Genomic DNA, 19,207 nt, shown 5'->3' with positions numbered 1-19,207 from the left:
AAGTCACGAAGTCTGCGGCTTTTTTTATGCACCAGGAGAAAACGAGGGACTTCCGTGATGGTCCAATGGTTAAGACTCTCTGCTTCCAATGCAGGGGGTCCAGGTTCGATCCTTGGTCAGGGAACTAGATCCCAAGTGCCACAACTAAGACCCAGTACAGACAAATTTTTTAAAAATTGACACTCCCCTGGCAGTCCAGTGATTAAGACTTTGCCTTCCAATGCAGTGGGTGTGGGTTCATCCTGGGGAGGCAGCCAAGATCCCACATGCCTCCTGGCCAAAAAACCAAAACAATACTGTAACAAATTCAATAAAGACTTTTAAAAAAGAAACAAATGCACTAAAAATGTTTTTTAAAAAACAGAAAATGAATCCACTACCCTGACCTCTGTAAATAGTATCTTTATTAAAGTAGGGTCATTTGAATGTGTCACCTGTCTCCAGTGGGGCCCTGCGTTATTTAACTTCTCTGGGCTTTGGTTTCTTCACCTGTAATAGGAGATAACTATAACAAAGCTATAACAAGGATGCAATGAGATGGTGACCAGGCCTGCTCTCTGTACCTCCCTCCCCTGCTCCACCAGCCCCTGCTTCAGCTGCACAGACTCATGGACCATGCACCTGCCTGCGCTCTGCCCCAGCCGAGTGATGCTTCTAAGACTGAGGGCAGCACGGCTTCATCTACTAGTTAACAAGAAACACACGCCACCGCGCTGGTGGTAAACCTGAGGGCCTGTGAGGGGCGTGCCCAAACCGCTGGTTTCCCTGGTAACCAGTGAGCCACGTGACATCAGTTCCTCCAATCAACGGCCTCTCTCTCTCCCTCTAGTGGTGAAGAGCGCCGCCATGTTATGCTGACCGTCAGCTGTGCGCAGTGCGGCTGTTGTCTCAAGACCCTTTCCTTCTGACGTCAGTGCCTCCAGATTCAAGTCTGGGCAGCTACAAGGCTCACAGTCCAATGGGTGCAGCCAAAAATTGGCCACAGAAGGCTGAGGAAACTCCCCTCAGTGGGAAGAAGTCGGGAAGTGAGGACGGGGACGAAAAGCTGTGGGGGATCACCTGAGGTGTCGTCCGTTAGCACAGGGGCCCTGGGCAGCTGACCACCATGAAAGGCGTCTTTCTCTTCCATGACACTGAGGGTGTCCTACTCAATTCAAAGTCTCTTTCCAGTTTAAAAGTGGCAGCTCCGCGCTCGGGGTTCCTCTAACTGCTCGGGGTTGGCTGGTGAATACAGATGAAAGATGAGGATCTGAATTATTTGTCAGATACTTGGGGGTTACTTGGTTGGGTAAGACTAGCCCACTCCCTAAACCAATCCCCCACCTCGGTCCCGGCTACAAGAGGGGGCAGAGCAACGAAATCGGGGGACGGGATCTCGGCTACACACCGGCTACGACGCGTTACCACAGGTGGGAGACGTTACAGAACGTTGACAAAGTCTTCCAGCATCACAACCACTGTTCATGATCTAGAACAGCCGTGCGTGACCTATGGGACCCCTTTTGGACATGGATAGGGAATAATGCCTGTGAAGTCCAGGAACAGGGCAATAAAAATGCCATACACTCGCTTTTCCACCTGCTTTACAACCCCACTGCTGACGGGCTATGAAAGGACCACTTAAACATTGAGAGGGGAACTCATTCCCAACACGTGGTTGTCTCGAGCCCTGCGAACTGTCCCCGAGCAGTCCAGGAGCAGCATCTTCCCAGTGCCCACACTGTGTTGATCGAGAGGAGACTGGTCACACCGTCCCCCTCAACTGTTGACAACCAGGAACCAAAGGACCGTTGCCAAACATGGGTCAGGACAACCACTCGCTTTTTCCCTTGACGTGGGATCCACTTCCGGGGAACACGTTGTAAAATGACCTGGGACTGGCAGGTAAGTCCTGTTGGTTTGTGTCTGCCAAATAGGATTAGAAAGGGGCTTACACGGACTTCTCTGGTGGTCCAGTGTTTAAGACTCTGCACTGCCAATGCAGGTGGCGCCAGTTCGATCCCTGGTTGGGGAACAAAGATGCCACATGCCACTCAGTGTGGCCAAAAGATAGATGAGTTAAAGCTTCCTGCTCAGGTCACTTCTTCAGGTCTTCATTATCTTGTGGAGAATTAAAATTTAAAAGTTGTATTTAAAAAGGGGGGTGCTTACAGGGTGGGATAAATACATCACCCTTCAGTTCAGTTCAGTTCAGTTCAGTCGCTCAGTCGTGTCAGACTCTTTTCGACCCCAAGCACGCCAGGCTTCCCTGTTCATCACCAGCTCCTGGAGCTTACTCAAACTCCTGTCCATCAAGTCGGTGATGCAATCCAACCATCTCATCCTCTGTCGTCCCCTTCTTCCGCCTACAGTATTTCCCAGCATCAGGGTCTTTTCCAGTGAGTCAGTTCTTCACATCAGGTGGCCAAAGTATTGGAGTTTCAGCTTCAGGATCAGTCCTTCCAATGAATATCCAGGACTGATTCCCTTTAGGATGGACTGGCTGGATCTCCTTGCAGTCCAAGGGACTCTCAAGAGTCTTCTCCAACACCACAGTTCAAAACCACCAATTCTTCAGCACTCAGCTTTCTTTAGAGTCCAACTCTTACATCCATACATGACTACTGGAAAAACCATAGCCTTGACTGGACAGATCTCTGTTGGCAAAGTAATGTCTCTGCTTTTTAATATGCTGTCTAGGTTGGTCATAGCTTTTCTTCCAAGGAGCAAGCATCTTTTAATTTCATGGCTGCAGTCACCATCTGCAGTGATTTTGGAGCCCCAAAAATAAAGTCTGTCACTGTTTCCACTGTTTCCCCATCTATTTGCCATGAAGTGATGGGACCAGATGCCATGATCTTAGTTTTCTGAATGTTGAGCTTTAAGCCAGCTTTTCACTCTCCTATTTCACTTTCATCAAGAAGCTCTTTAGTTCTTCACTTTCTGCCATAAGGGTGGGTGTCTTCTGCATATCTGAGGTTATTGATATTTCTCCCAGCAGTCTTGATTCCAGCTTGTGCTTCATCCAACCCAGCATTTCACATGATGTACTCTGCATAGAAGTTAAATAAGCAGGGTGACAATGTACAGCCTTGACATACTTCTTTCCCGATTTGGATTCTTTATGAGCTGAGCCACAAGGGAAGCCCTTCTTTCCAGATTTGGAACCAGTCTGTTGTTCCATGTCCAGTTCTAACTGTTGCTTCTTGACCTGCGTACACATTTCTATTTTGATTATTAGTGGGATCTTGGTCCTCCTGGGGTGTAAGGAGCCACTGTGAATGGTTTATGCATGCTGAATTTAACGCGATTTCCAACACAGGTGCTCCCTCCACAGAGAAACCCACTTCAGTAGCCTTAGCACTTCTCTCTTCAGCCCCCTGGTGGCTTGAAGGCAGAGGAAACTGAGCAATGGGAAATGTCTTACCTTAACCAATTGTTTCAGGAGGGCTCATACCTGGGAACCAGTTTGTTAAGAGGCAGAGACGGAGCAGTGGGGGGAGAGCTTGGAGAAGGAGATGGGCGGCCAGCACCCAACACCCAACGTCCACAACTGCCAGCCTTTTTGCAGTTCTTTAGCTTCCTGGTTGTGACCACCTGTGGGATGGAAATCAGATTCGGATCCTAGAAGACAAACGGGAAATCACTGTCTCTTAAGCTTTAAAGTTTTAAAACTATCTTTCCAAGATCAGTGTTGCCATTGGTGGGAGGGTGGGGAGGGGTCATGTCTCCTGTTCAGAGATGATTTTAAGAGACATTCATTTACTCAGGCTCTAGGGGGAACATTGTTGTTACCCGCCAGAACTGGAACCGAACTCGGGTTCAGCTGCTTGTGACTGAAAAGTCAAATGTTCGAGAGACAAAGACTGGTGGGAAAACAGGCTTCATTCAAGAAGCCTGTGACCTGGGGAGATGGTGAACGAGCAACCCCCAAAAAACAGTCTCCCCATTGCCAATCAGGGGGCAGGATTTTTTAAAGGAAAGCTTCACGGTGGGGGTTCCATGCAGAACGGCCAGTCAGCTGACTCCATAGATCGTCTTGGTCACATGGTGGTCTAGTCAGCACCATCTTGACTGTCTCAAGCACTGTTCATCTTCAGCTCCAGGGTTGGTCAGTTCCCATTTCCTAGAGGCCAGTTCTTAAAATTGTGCAAGATGGAGCGGCTCGTGTCACAGCTACTGTCTGCTGATCATGCAATTAGCTTTTTCCCTCTGGTGGTAGTTCTAGTATCTGCAAAACAACTCAGGAGTGGTCATCAAACACTTACCTGTGTCCTTAAGGGAGGAACTAAAGATGATGTGACTCACCCTAATTATTAACTGCTAGAGCCTGCTCTTTTGTGACTCAGAGGAGGTCTGGGAGACTACAGCTTTTCAACAGATAAAAGATGGAGGACTCTGAAGGCCTTTTGTACCTGGGAGGGCCCTGAAGGGTCCTTCTTGGTTTTATTATAAGGCAGAGACTATCCTTGCCCTTAGGGAGAAAACAGCCAGTGAATTCGGTAAAAAGGTGGCAGAGGCATGAAAGAATCACTGGAGTTATGATATGCGTGTGAAATTATTAAGGAAACATGTTGGTAGACGCTCCAAGCAGTGGACCTTGTACAAACAGGTGTTATGCAATAAATAAAGTATATGAAGGGATGCATGTTAAGTAACTTTGGTAAACTGGGTTCAGTGAAACTAATAGGTGTTCTCAGTGCCCTTAACGTAAGGATGTGCCCTGAGCTTCTCTGAATCTGACTGATTGTCACAGTCCTCAGGGAAGCATCTCAAAAGGACAAATGTAGCACAGACCTATGAAGTCAAAATCCCCCAGAAGTGAGGCTAAGGAAACTGCAGTGTTACAAGGTCTCCAGGTTGATTTTTTTTTAATAATCAGTCAAAATAATCTGGAGATTAGAATTTGGGGCTGTTAGGGGGGACTTCCCTGGTGGTCCAGTGGCTGAGGCTCCAAATTCCTAATGCAGAGGCCCTGAGTTTGGTCCCTGGTCAGGAAACCAGATCTCGCATACCGAAACGAAGATCCCTCGTGTGGAAATTAAGACCTGGAACTGCCAAATAAATTTTTTTTTGTTTTTTAAAGAGAGGAATTTGGGGCTATTAGGGACTGAAATGTCTGTGGTCCTTTCCCCCCACCACCCTCCACTGCCAGTTCATCAGTTGAAATCTAATCCCCACTGGGATGATATTTGGACATAGAGCTTTGGGAGGTAATTAAGTCATGAGGGTGGGGCCCTCATGGACGGAATTAATACCTCTAGAGGAAAAAAAAAAATACTAGCTCACCTCCCTCATGTGAAGATATGAGAAGGGGATTTTCTGCCACCCAGAACTCACCAAGACCCCGTATGCTAGCACCCTGATCACAGACTTCCAGCCTCCAGAACTACGAGAAATTTCCATTTATACACCATCCAGTCTATGGCACTTTGTTTATAACAGCCCAAGCTAAGACAGGGACTACAGGAATTTCCCAGTCTTCTTAGTCTCCTAGATATATCTGCTGAAACATTCTTCAATATATGCTAGTCTGGATACCTGGTCCTAGCTGTATTTATTTCTCTGTTGCCATCCATTCATTAGGAAATGTGCTGGCATCCCAGTGCAATCCAGGTGTGCATATTAAAGGGAGCCTGGTACACACACAACCCTAGCCAAGTGTCTAGAGACAAAAATCACAGGAGCTCATGGTCCTCTGGGATTTCCCCTTGGCAGAGCCTCTTTGGGAAGATCTGGTTTTGCTCTTTTCCTAACACACAGGAGGTGCAGATGCTGGAATGATCTCAGTGGCCACAAACGAGCCATCCAGAGGCTGGAGGTGGGGTGGTCTGGATGGTTCCTGAGGGGGTCCTGAAGCACTCACAGCAATGCCTAGATTCTAGGAGTTGGTCTTTAAAGGTAGGAGTCTTCTAGGGGGATGGTATGGGGGGATAAGAGGGAGGGAACATAGGTATGTATTTGTTATGGCTGATTCACATTGTCCTCAGCAGAAACCAATACAACATTATAAAGCAGTTATTCTCCACTTAAATAAAAATGAGTATGTTTTTTAACAGGTAAGGGGCCTTGCCCGTGTCTGGACTTGTGACCCTGTCTCTCCTCTGCAGGATTTCAACAGGCTGACCGTGACTCTTTTGGCTGATTTACTCCTGATGTTCCCATTGGCTATCTCCCAACAGCCTCATGGTCATATTTATAACAAAGCAATACACCTCTTTTAAACAAGCAGCTTAGGGTGCTGAACAGTCACAAAATTAGTGAAAGTAGTTAAATCCTCAGTTCTTCCTGGACAAGTTGTTCATTTCCACGCATGCTTCAGTTTCCTCATCTGCAAACAGAGAAAATAGAATAAAATCTCCCTCCCAGGATGGAAGAGATTAAATAGATGCCATTACAAAGCACCTGCACAGAGCAGATCTTCAACAAATGCAAGTTATTCCTTCCTTCCTTATTTCCTTCTTCCTCGAAAGGGCTTTTCGTTAAGAGTCAGGAGAAAGAGGATGGTTCTGCCACCAGCTTGTGTGTGACATTGGTTCTCTCTTGGGCTCTGAATTTGGGGGAGAGTTTAGTTGGAAAGGAGCTGACATTCTAATTAATTCAAGCAGGGGAAGTAGGAAGAAAGAATACATATTATTGAGATGCAGGGGCAACTCATAGAGCCTGAGCTGGAGTACAGGCAGGTCTCAGGGAAATAGGGACCCGGGTGTGCTAGGAAACCTGAGGTGCTCCTCCTTTCTGCCTTTGTCCTTTCTCCTCTCTTGATGTGGCTTTCATCCGGTGCTACTTCCCAGCCCACAGCACAGATCATGGCAGTCAGCACTCCCCGGAATGCACACACTGCGCCAAGGGCCCACTTCCCTTAAAAAATGAAAGTGTTAGTCAGCCAATCCTGTCCGACTCTTTGTGACCCCATGTTGCCCTCCAGACTCTTCCGTCCATGGGATTCTCCAGGCAAGAATACTGGAATGGGTTGCCTTTCCCTTCTCCAGGGGATCTTCCCGACCCAGGGATTGAACCTGGGTCTCCCACATTGCAGGTGGATTCTTTACCATTTGAGTCAGCAGGGAAGCCCTAAAACTACTTCCAGATCTCCAGAGGCTTTCATTGGGCCCAACCCCTGATCCAGTCCATGGTGTCCATAGGTGGGGCCAGAGAAGGAGAAAAGCAAGAGTCTCTGAGATGAATGAAACACGCTAGCTGGCCTCACAGAGCTCGGTGTGAAGAGGGAGACAGACCTGGGGACAAACTCCATTCCTACTTAGGAAAGGTCATCGAATGATGGGATTGAAAGGACCACCCAACCAGCTTGCGGTGGGAAAAGTTCCCAGAAGCTGCACCAACCACCACCCCAAAGCCGCTCTAGGACATGATGAGCCAATTAATCACAATTATTATTTATGGCAGTGCCAATCCACCTGCTCGTGTCACAAGACATTAGTTATTGCCAGGAATGATGAATCCCAGGATGTAGAACATGCTAAAAATATTAATCTACAAGTGAAAATGATTTTAATTGGATTTCGCCCTTGGGGTCGTGTCAGGGTCCCGCTTTCAATCAGACTTGTCCAGTCAGCAAAGCGGACCCCAGCCTTTCAAATTGAAACTGTGATTGGCTGGCAGAGGTTAATAGAAATGTTGGGAAATAAATAGGTTATTGATTGATCATAACAATCAGCTGGCTCCCGGCTTACCTTGCTGACCTCGCCCACCCAATTTTACGGCCAAACTCAGTTAGCATCTAATTATAGATCACTTTTACAATACTGTGTATTAATGAGTAGATTAAAGGGGGTGGTGGGTAGGGGAATTCTTACTGGAGAAGTTTCCCCCTGGCAGAAAAATGTGCTGAGACCTCCTGTCTTACTTGGGGACAGTGGCTGAGAGAAGGGAGCATCCTAAGAGGAATAGTTACTCTCCCTACTTCCCTGACAAAACGTCATTCCTTCACTCAACAAGCATTTGGAGGCTTTGTGCAGGGAGCCTGGGGACCATATTTGATACAGCCCCTCTGCTCAGGCCCTCATTCCAGCTTCTAAAACATCTGTGAGCGTAAAAATGACTTGGCAGGAGGCGTCCCTGCTGGCTCAAGTGGTAAAGAGTCTGTCTGCCAGTGCAGGAGACATGAGTTCAATCCCTGATCCGGGAAGATCCCCCATGCCTCGGGGCAACTAAACCCACGTGCGATAACTACTGAGCCCACATGCCCTGGAACCCGGGCTCTGCAGCAAGAGAAGCCACCACAATCAGAAACTCGTGCAGCACAGGTAGAGAATAGCCCCACTCCCCACAACTACAGAAAGCTCACACAGCCATGAAGACCCAGCACAGCCAAAAATAAATAGTAATTTTTTTAAAGGAATTATTTGACAGGCAGCTTGTTAGAAAGGCAGATTCTTGAACCCACCCCTGAGGTGCTGATTCAGAGGAGTTTGCATTTTTAGCAAGCCCACCCAGCCTCAGAAATCCAGAGGCAGTGGGGGAACCTCATTTTGAGACAGAATGGCCTGATTGGAAATAAGGTCCACACAAGGAAACAAAAGTCAGAGCTCTGGGTGCCTGGCTGGAAACTGGTCCAGGGTCCCATGAGACACATGGAAAGCCAAGGTCAGCTGAACCTGGGAGTCTTCACAGAGCAGGTGATGCTGTTGTTGAGCAGGAATTCCCCAGGTGAGCCTGAAGAGCAGTTTGTCCCCATAAAGGGTCATTTTTAACAGGCACCAGTGGTGCGGCTGGCAGGCCCCAGCAGGGAGATAATCAGCATCTGCTTTTTGGCTGGGAAGACAAGCTTATAAATAACTTTGAATCGCCTCCTCTCTTCCAAGTGACTCTCTGCTTGCCGGCCCCCAGCCTCTTGCGCCCCAGTCTTCCCCCAGCCTCATGGCCCAACCCCCAGCCTCTTGTGCCCCAGTCTTCCCCCAGCCTCATGGCCCAGCCCCCAGCCTCATGGCCCGACCCCCCCAGCTTCTTGCGCCCCAGTCTTTCCCCAGCATGCCAACTGACTCCCACCTCAGGGCCTTTGCCCTCTCTGTCGCCCGTGCCGGACACGCCCTTCCTCCTGACATCACATGCTCAGTTCCTTCACAGCAGCTCGAAGTGCCACCTCCTCCCACTACCAGCCTCAGCCACCCCCAGGCCATGCTGCCCAGTTGCTCTCCTCAACTTCTTCCGTAGCAGTGAATGGCAGGAGGTACCTCACATGAAATTAAAAGACACTTACTCCTTGGAAGAAAAGTTATGACCAACCTAGACGGCATATTCAAAAGCAGAGACATTACTTTGCCAACCAAGTTCCATCTAGTCAAGGCTATGGTTTTCCCAGTGGTCATGTATAGATGTGAGAGTTGGACTGTGAAGAAAGCTGAGCGCCAAAGAATTGATGCTTTTGAACTGTGGTGCTGAAGAAGACTTTTGAGAGTCCTTTGGACTGCAAGGAGATCCAGTAGTCCATCCTAATGGAAATCAGTCCTGGATATTCATTGGAAGGACTGATGCTGAAGCTGAAACTCCAATACTTTGGCCATCTGATGCGAAGAACTGACTCATTTGAAAAGACCCTGATGCTGGGAAAGATTGAAGGCGGGAAGAGAAGGAGAACACCAAGGATGAGATGGTTGGATGGCATCACTGACTCGATGGACATGAGTTTGCGTAAACTCCAGGAGTTGGTGATGGACAGGGAGGCCTGGCGTGCTGCAGTCCATGGGGTTGCAAAGGGTCAGACACAACTGAACGACTGAACTGACCTGACGTCACATGTTAGGGTCCATGTCTGTGACCCCTACTGGCCTCAGAGGACGCTGTGCACAGGCAGGACATGGTTGCCAAAGGAGCCTCATCCTGAACTCTGAGGAACAAAGAGGGCAGGCCAGGAAAAGACAGATGACGTTCATAAGCTGAGACCCAGCACTCCAGGGAGGCGAAGTTGTGAGCCCGTGACTTACCCGCTCTGCACATCATTTATGTATCAAGATTCCTGTTCTGCGGGAGAGAGGGGTGGGCAGGAAAGGGAGGAAGCTGGCACGGCCACCCCAGATGCAAGCGAAGCGCTGGAGGCTTGGACAAGAGGAATGGCAGAGAGACAGAGGAAAATGGACAGAATCAAGAGATACCTGTGATTTCTCCCTGATTTTGCCTTTGGGCAACCAGAGATGAGATGTGGGCCCTTCATTGAGATGGGGGACACTGGTGGAGGACCAGGATGGGGCAGAGGGAAACATCCTGAGTTCAGGGGAGAGAGAAACAAAGATGTTTTTTTAAAAGGAATTATATCTCTTGTGTTTCTGCACAAGGATCCACTCCAAGACCTGCTGACTTAGAACTAGAATCATTTCTCCTGAACCTGCAGTTTGGGAAGGGTTGTCCCCGCTCCACGTGGCATCAGCTAGGGCAGCCCAAGTAGAGCTGAAGGATCCACCCTTTGAGATGGCACAGTTGCTGCCACTGGGGGCTGAGCCAGGGCTTGGGGTGGGGAAGGGGTTGGGGCTTAGGTCTCCACATGTCTCTTCACAGCTGCTTTGGCTTCCTCACAGCATGGTTGCTGGCCTCCAGGTGAGCCACACTTGGCCTTGGAAGTCACGTACCATCACATCTGCCATAGTCACAAACCTGCCGAGCTTTTGAGCAGATGGGAGAGACTGCTGCTTCCATTTTTGGAAAATACAGCCATCCACAGTGACAATAGTGACAAACACTTGCGGCACGATTACTCTACACCAGGACCTCCCCGCACCTGGGGTCCTTTCACAACAGCCGCAAGGAGGAGGCTCCGTTATTAACCCCATCTCACACGTGGGGACATGAAGGCCCAGACAGGTGAAGTGACTTGCCCCAGGTGACACACTGTCTGAGTTCTGGTGGCTCCGAGCAGAGCTCAGCCTGACTTTTCTGTACGCCTCGGTGCCCAGTGCAGGGCCCGGCCCCAGACCCCGGGGTGCTGGCACTGGGTGAGAGGCTGAAGGCATAGATGGCGTGAGTCCTGCAGGAGCCCCATCACTGCCACACTGAGAACCTGGGGACGCTTGGAGGTGGCTGAGGCCTGACCCCAGTGCCAAAAGGTGTTGTCTGGTATGAGCTCCCCGGTGGCCCAGCGGCCCTGAGATCCTCCCTGGGAAAGAGCCCCCACGGTCCTGAGCTTCCAAGGGGCTTCTGTCCTGGGGCCCTGGCAGGAGGCTCCAGAACATTCCTTACATTCCAGGGCTTTTCTCTGGGAGGAGGCCTCCTTCCCACAGGACAGGACTCTCTGCGACGGCTGGGAAGCTTGTTCTGTTTGAGGCAGAACAGCACCATTTCTCCATGGGGCCTCTGTACCCCCAACTGTGTGCCTTTGACCCTAGTGTGGCCACTTGGGGTAAGAGAATCTGTTTATCTGCCATGGGGCCTGGTGGGAAATGCCCACGGTGAGCTGGCCTCCAGGACCACGGCCCCTGGGGCGCCTGGGTTCAGGTGGGCTCAGGCGCTGGGGGGACAGGGCGGCCTGAGCGCCAACTGGCTGCCCATCTGTCCGCTCAGTGGCATGGTCTGGTTGCTCCCCTGTCCAGTCCTCAGGCTGCTCCACCTTCCACCTGGCTTCCCTGCCCAGCGGCAGGAGAAACCGCAGGTGTGGGAAAGAGGATTGGAGACCCATCAAGTACTGATATTCTGCAACTCCTCTTTTCGAGTCCTCACAATCTCTTAGAGGGAAACAGTATTATCTCCATTTTGCAGATGAAGAAACTGAGGCTTTGAAAGGGGAGATCACTAGCTCAAGGTCACGTAGCCAGCAAGGGGTGGATCTGGTGGCTTCCAAGTCAGCTTGGGTACTGCCTGCTCACAGATTCCACTGGCTCCCCTTTTCATTCAGCAATATCTTCTGCATCCCTGGCTCTGTGCCTGGCACGAGGCTGGGTGCAGCACAGGGCACAGACATGCAGCAGGCAGGCATCATCTCCGCCCTGTGGAATCATGGACCCGAGGGGGCAGCACGTGAGCAAAACAGGCGTGAAACACAAACCCCGTTCAGTTCTCCAAGGACAGGGAGCACCTCACAGGGAGGAGCAGAAACAGAAGAGAAGCTGCTGTAGAGACAGCGACCAGGCCGTCTCACTGGGAAGACAGACCCGGAATCTGGGAACGGTGCATCCCCCCGTTGCCATGGTGACCATCTGGGACCCAGCATTCCCAGTCCTCCAACTGTGCATCCCTGGGCAAGTCTTCACCTTCCTGAGGCTCAGTGTCCCCCTCCTGTAAGAATGGGAACAAGGAAACTCACCTCTCAAATATTGTGAGCACTCCAGGAACCAACATGTAGGAACGATTTAGCACAGAGCCTGGCTAAACAGCCATTTTATATTTGAAAGTGGGATGAGGAGAAATGGTCTTGCCTGCATGCAGAGCCCACAACATTGGCTTGGTTCTCAGAATTCTTTAGGGGGAGTAAATTAGAGGACCCTGAATTGTCAGAAACACCAGTGGCATCAAAATAAAGTGACCCTTGCCAAGAGAACCGTGGTGAAATGCAAGCCAAAGTCATAGTCTGCCCATTTTGCAGAGAAGAAAAACAGGCTTCAAGAGGAGGAGCCCTTTGGCTTGATGTCTGTTAAGAACAGAAGCCCTCAGCAGAAATGAACAGAACTTTCCCAAAGCATCTGTTCAAAACCGCATTCTCTCTAGCGTGTTCCTTTCCCCTACTCACCCAGGCCCACCCAATTCCGTGAAACTGGAATCCAAAGAAGATCCCCACAGAGCCTCCTCTCGAAACCCTAGAGAGTAACCAAAAGTGTCCAACAGAGAATGCGGGGGTCTTGGTGCGACGCCGCCATCTGCTGGCTACTCCCAAGAACTGCAGCTCTGGCTTGACCACTTAAAAGTGCCTGCAGTGGGCTCTGGGACCCTGCCTTCTGCGAATGTACAATAAATAAGACCACAGACAGACAATAAATAAGGAATCAGACGAGTAAGCAAGTTAATTTCAGATGGGTGCCAGTTTTAAGCAGGAAATAAACACATTTATGTGATAGAGCAGCCGGTCTCAAGGTGTGGTCCTGAGATCTGGGGACTCAAAGAGAAATTAATCCTTCCGTTTTGTCTTCCCTCACAAGTGCATGGTGGGGTTTTGCAGGGGCTACCTGGACATGTGATGTTGCCAACAGACTGAATGCAGAAGCAGACAGCAGAATCCAAGGCTCACTCTTCTATTAAGTTCAGTCGCTCCGTCGTGTCCAACTCTCTTTGACCCCATGGACTGCAGCACGTCAGGCCTCCCTGTCCTTCACCAACTCCCGGAGTTTACCCAAACTCATGTCCATTGAGTCAGTGACGCCATCCAGCCATCTCCCCCTCTGTCGGCCCCTTCTCCCGCCTTCAATGTTTCCCAGCATCAGGGTCTTTTCAAATGAGTCAACTTTTCGCATCAGGTGGCCAAAGTATTGGAGTTTCAGCTTCATCAGTCCTTCCAATGAACACTCAGGACTGATCTCCTTTAGGATGGACTGGTTGGATCTCCTTGCAGTACAAGGGACTCTCAAGAATCTTCTCCAACACCACAGTTCAAAACCATCAATTCTTCAGCACTCAGCTTTCTTTAGAGTCCAGTTCTCACATCCATACATGACTACCGGAAAAACCATAGCTTTGACTAGACGGACCTTGATTGGCAAAGTAATGTCTCTGCTTTTTAATATGCTGTCTAGGTTGGTCATAGCTTTTCTTCCATGGAGCGTCTTTTAATTCCATGGCTGCATTCACCATCTGCGGTGATTTTGGAGCCCAAAACATAAAGTCTGCCACTGTTTCCACTGTTTCCCCATCTATTTCCCATGAAGTGATGGGACCAGATGCCATGATCTTAGTTTTCTGAATGTTAAGCTTTAAGCCAACTTTTTCACTTTCCTCTTTCACTTTCATCAAGAGGCTCTTTAGTTCTTCTTTGCTTTCTGCCATAAGGGTGGTGTCATCTGCATATCTGAGGTTATTCGTATTTCTCCCAGCAATCTTGATTCCAGCTTGTGCTTCATCCAGCCCGGCATTTCGCATGATGTACTCTGCATATAAGTTAAACAAGTAGGGTGACAATATACAGCCTTGACATACTTCTTTCCCAATTTGGAACCAATCTGCTGTTCCATGTTCGGTTCTAACTGTTGCTTCCTGACCTGCATACAGATTTCTCAAGAGGCAGGTCAGGTGGTCTGGTATTCCCATCTCTTTCAGAATTTTCCACAGTTTGTTGTGATCTACAGTCTTCTATTAAGCTAGACTTTAAAGAGATTTACCAAGAAAATAATAATGCTGTCTTTTTTTTTTTTTTTTGGAAAGTTATTTTTCATGAAGCATGTGTTATTTACATAAGCATGCAATGCTTATTTTTATTCTTTTTTTTTAATGAATGAATAAGTCTTTTTAAAGTCTCAGTTTTCATTTCTGTTATGGTAATGAATTGGATAAACAAGGCTCTGAAACATCTCAGTTCTGACTTCTAATATGGTAGACGCCATGCCAATTGCCATCTCCTCTGTTTCTCCTTGTGAGGTAGTCCGTGTCCTTGGAGAGCTGAGAACAGCTGCCTCCCCAGGGCTGTAAGCCCCACAGAGGCAGGCCAGCGCCTGTCTGCCTGTCTGCCCTGGGCACTCCATGTGGCACTTCACGCAGAGCAGGGATAAAAAGGTTTTTTTTTAATTGGGGTATAATTGATTTACAATGTTGTATTAGTTTCTATTACACAACAAAGTGAATCCGTTATACATGTATCCACTCTTTTTTAGATTCTTTTCCTATATAGGTCATTACAGAGCGTTGAGTAGAGTTCCCTTTACTCTACAGTATGTCCTTATTAGTTATCTTTCTACATAGACTGGTGTTTATATTTCAATCTCATCTCCCAATGTATTCCTCCTCCCCACCCCTTGATAATCACAAGTTTTTTTCTATGTCTGTGGCGCTGTATTTCTGTTTTGTACAGTTCATTGGTACCATTTTTTAATATTCTACATATAAGCGATATCATATGATATTTGTCTTTCTCTGTCTGACTTCCCTCAAAATGACACTCTCTAGGCCCATCCATGTTGCTGCAGATGGCATTATTTCCTTCTTTTCGTGGCTGAGTAATAGTCCATTTTACGTAAGTGCCTCACCTTCCTTATTCTTCTATCTGTGGACATTTAAGTTGTTTCCATGGCCTAGCTGTTGTAAATAGTGCCGCTGTGAACACTGGGATGCGTGTATCTTTTCAAGTTATGGTTTTTTCCAGGTATGCACCCAGGAATGGGATTGCTGGATGATAACAGTAATTCTGTTTTTAGTTTTTTAAGGAATCTCTATACTGTTCTCCATAGTGGTTCCATCAATTTACTTTCCCGCCAACAGTGAAAGGGTTTTCTTTTCTCCACGTTCTCTTCAGCATTTATTGTTTGCAGATTTTTTGACGGTGGCCATTATGACCTGTCCCTGGAGAAGGAAATGGCAGTCCACTCCAGTATTCTTGCTTGGAGAACCCCATGGACGGAGGAGTCTGGCAGGCTCCAGTCCATGGTGTCGCAAGAGTCGGACACGACTCAGTGACTAAACCACAGCCACCATTCTGACCTGTGTGCGGTGATAACGCACTGTAGTTTTGGTTTGCAGTTTTTATGACAATTAGTGATATTGAGCATATTTTCACATGCATTCTGGTCATCAGGGGATGCTGAATGAATGAAATGGGGAGCAAGTTGTGACTGAGCAGTGCCCAGGTGGCCTGGAGGGTGACCTTTTACTATATGGTAGGAGTGTGAAGGGGCCCTAGAACCAAAATATTTTAGAACAGAAATGACAGAATCACCATGGATGCGATGGTCAGGGGAGGTGTCTCTGAGGTGACATTCAGCTGAGACCTGAGGGCCCCAAAGAAGGGCCCTCAGCCATGCGAAAAGGAACAGCCAGTGCAAAAATCTACAGGACAGAATAAGACAGTTGCCTTAGAGAAACAGAAGGGTGGGTAGCCTGGCATCCCCGAGAGGAGGGCTGTGTCCGGTATTCAGGATGGACTCAGTACATGGTTTCCAGGTGAATAGAGAGAAGCAAAGAGACCGAAGTTGAGAAGAGACATGGGTTTTCTCTGACGTGCTGTCCTAGAAAAAAGTAGCGCTATCTTAAAAATATAAGGGACCGCCCTGGTGGCCCAGTGGCCGAGACTCTGCACTCCCAATAAGCAGGCCTGGGTTCCATCCCTGGTCAGGGAACTAGATCCTGCATACTGCAACTAAAGATCCCATATGCCGCAGCTAAGACCTGCTGCAGCCAAATAAAGCGATTTCTTTCTCCAGAATAAATAGGTGATAAATACTAAAACACAGAGTGGTGGGTTTCCCTGGTGGCTCAGTGGCAGAGAATCTGCCTGCCAGCGCAGGCTCAATCCCTGGGCCGGGAATCCCCTCGAGAAGGAAGTGGCAGCTCACTCCAGTATTCTTGCCTGGAGAATCCCACGAGCAGAGGGGTCTGGCGGGCTACAGTCCATGGGGCCGCACAAGAATTGGACATGACCTAGTGACTAAAGAGCAAATAGTGATGATGCTTGCAACGTCAAGTGACAGGGTGAGTGTGCCTGCTGCCACTATGCCGTAGACCTAAAAATGGTTAGGGTCGAAAACTTGGTTAACGTGTATTTTCCCACAATTACAAATGAAATCTATATTGTATTGGCTTTTAAGGGCACGGTCTTGAGAAGAGATTAGCAGAGTCCACTCTGGTTCCTGGAAAATGCCACGGGTTCCCCCTCCCCACAAATTACACGCTCCTCTGCCTTTTAAGCCACAGTGATCCTCTGAGTATGAATTAGTTTTTAATATCAAAATGGTCTTTTCCACTGAAGAAGCTGCATTTATGGGTGAAAGCAAAAGGCCAAGTTCACACTTCATTGCTGGATACACATAAAAGTATGTTTAATCAACAGCAGAATTTCCATCCCCACAGTCTGCATCCCCGGGAGGCAGTGACATGGAAAGCATCCTCTCTGGTCTCTTCAAGCAAAACAGTGGGTTCCCTGGGTAGATGCTCAAGAGGGCCTTTGGGGTCTTTTGTAGGGATGGGACCAGTCCCCCCCAGGGAATCCCCCAGCTCAGTGTGTGCAATATCAATATCTACGCAAGCACAGCCCCCCAGCAGGGACCACCGTGGCCTCTCCCTCCACACTGGCTGTTAAAGGATTGAATCGCCTCTTCCAGCTGGGAGGCCAGCTCCCGGGCTCCTGAGGTACAGCTCCCAGCAAGCTTGATGCTCAGAGGAATCCAGGCCAGAGTGAGCATCGACAGGCCGGGCTCTGGGGTGGAGAACAGAATTGCCTTCCTGGGCTCGGCTTCCTCTAGTAGTAAGTCAAGGACACACACACACACTCACACACAGAATTCCAGAATCCCACCACCATCCTCAGTCTCAAAGGTGGCCTACTCCCAATCCTTCTGTCTCCATAAGGTTCGTTACCCACCAAGACACATTTTTCCCTCCCTGGGACCAGCCTCTTGGAAGCTTCCTCCAAGCCTGCATGCCCCTTGCAGCCTCACGGGACTAACAGGGTCCCTCTCCAGTGAGACTTGCCTGTGGACTTCCAGCCCCAGGACCACGTCCCCTCAGGTCTTCCCCCAGACCAGCATGACCATTCCAGGGGCTTGGGACGACATGCTTTTAAGACTGTTCCTCCAACCTGTCTGTCCCCTCGGCCAGGCCCCTGCCTGGCAGGAACACGGCCCTCTTTATCTTAAGATGGATCTGAGGATCCGCCACCTTTCCAGAAGTTCTAACCAGTTTCCTAAAATTTGGCAAGAACATGTTACCAGCATCTCAGAATTCCACCTAGGCTGAAACAGTCACGTTGTCACCCTAGAACTGAAATCTAACATCTCCCCTCCTCAGATCACATCCACAACCACCCCACACACACACCATTGCCCTTAGGATAAACTCCCTGGCAATACCATCCGGTATGTGTCCACTTCCCCTCTGTCTCCCGCTTCGTCCCCTACGACCCTTCCAGAACTTCTTCGGTCCTCTCTGACCCCCAGAACTCTGTGTCCTCCCTTCTCGCCACCACATTCTGCCCAGCCAGGGCTCCGCTTAGATGCCTTCCTCTTCAGAAAATCTACTGGTGGCCCACAGTCCACTCTACCCCACACCCGCTCTAAGCATAGCATTAAAGCTTAATGCTTTAATACGCTAGCATTAAAGCTCCTGAAGGTTGTATGATGTTTAATCACCACTCATCCCTGATGCCTAGCACCACCCCTGGCACGCAGCAGGTGTTTCTCATCCTTTGCCTCCTGGGCACTTCCACAGGCCCATCACCCCTATCATGGTGCCCACCTCACTGCATTACCTGTTTTATTTCTGTCTCCCCCACCAAGCTAATCAAGCACTATGGAAAAACCTGTGCGTGGGTCCAAGACCCAGAGCAGTGCCGGGCACATAGTAGGTCCTCAGCATCATCAGGTCTTTGCAGTTGAATAAAGAGGCCCCCCAGAATGGGAAATGTTACCAGTGAAATGAAGCGAGGCGGCCACTAGAGGGCAGCAGGCATGTGCTTCCTCCGTGCAGGCTCCCCCTCTTCCCAGGTTCTGATGTGTCCTCTCGCCTTCCCTTTGCAGCTCAGGCCTCTGGATCACCCTTCAGACCTCACCAGCGGCTCCACGAGTTTAGCTCTGAGTCTGTGACTGTCAGAGAGGCTCTCAACCCCACAGCAGCATTCAATGACTCAAGCAAACTGCCCGCAAAGCCTCCAGGCAGGACTCTGACCCTGCCCCTGAGCTGATCCAATCCTCCAGGCTCTGCTATAAGCTGGCCTCTCCCACAGACCCTGACTACCAGACAAAACCAGCAAAACAGCCCCTCTTATCCCCCCTCCCCAGCCTCCTGGTTTCCCCTCTTACACCCACCCAGGAACCCCCGGACTCCAGCTTCTCCTCCGTTCCCAGAGGAGCCTCCCCCAGCCCTGAAGAGACTCCCTTCCAGCCACATTCTGGTCCTCCCAGGGCAGCTAGTTGCACAGAAGTTAGAAGAGAAAGCTGAGCTAATTTACACCAAGGTGTCAATGGGTGATGGAGTTATAATCTGAAGTTTTCTGTCTTAAGGCTTCCAAACTCTGAAGTCCCCAAATCAAGGACTCTAGACTGTCACCTGGTGACTGATGACTCCAATGACAATGGCATCTCCTCTCTACACACTAGACAGGCCTTTGGGGGCGGGGGGGGCGGGGCGGGGGGGGCGGGGCGGGGCTACAAAA

This window comes from Budorcas taxicolor, chromosome 17, assembly GCF_023091745.1.
Source record: "Budorcas taxicolor isolate Tak-1 chromosome 17, Takin1.1, whole genome shotgun sequence".
Taxonomy (NCBI): Eukaryota; Metazoa; Chordata; class Mammalia; order Artiodactyla; family Bovidae; genus Budorcas; species Budorcas taxicolor.
This window is presented reverse-complemented; position numbering follows the sequence as displayed.